Genomic DNA, 783 nt, shown 5'->3' on the forward strand with positions numbered 1-783 from the left:
GAGCCTGTGCTCCGCAACAAGAGAGGCCGCGATAGTGAGAGGCCGGCGCACCGTGATGAAGAGTGGCCCTCGCTCGCCACAACTAGAGAAAGCCCTCGCACAGAAACGAAGACCCAACACAGCAAAAATAAATAAATTAATTAATAAACTCCTACCCCCAACATCTTCAAAAAAAAAAATTACTGATAATTTACAAAAAAAAAAAATCATGAGAATGTTACGGTGCTAAACTTGACAAAAAAAAAAGAGAACATTGAAATGCTGATAATTTTAGTAATCTTTTTTAAAGCACTGAGGGGGCAAAGATTACAAATTATGCCATACAAAAATAAACCTATAAATGTGTCGAGTTACCAATTTGACTTTCAGTTGATTCAGTTTGTAATAACTATTAATGACCTCTGTTTACAATAAAGATTCTGTAAAATTGTTTGCTGTTAATTTTTTAATTGTTAAAGTGTTAGCAGGTTTCTACTTACTCATATAAACGTGCTGAATGTAAATACAGCTTGAGAATTGGACGCCGCCAGTATTTATGTAATCTCTCTGGAATCCTGGAGCTCAAAGTTAGAAGTTGTACAGACCCAGTCTGGAAAGTCCTACCCTCTGCATTGCAGAAGGCCTCTCTCTGTTGGCTTTTCCCCCAGTATCCCAGGGGAACGTGCACCAAGCTGTCTGTTGCTGTCACCTCTGCAAGAGGCCAGAGCTTGGAGATGAAAGGGTTGAAGGTTTGCCACAGGGCAGGCTCCAGGGCAGATGGGTGGAGCCTCAAAGGCTCAAGTC

The sequence above is a fragment of the Physeter macrocephalus genome, chromosome 7 (assembly GCF_002837175.3).
Source record: "Physeter macrocephalus isolate SW-GA chromosome 7, ASM283717v5, whole genome shotgun sequence".
Taxonomy (NCBI): Eukaryota; Metazoa; Chordata; class Mammalia; order Artiodactyla; family Physeteridae; genus Physeter; species Physeter macrocephalus.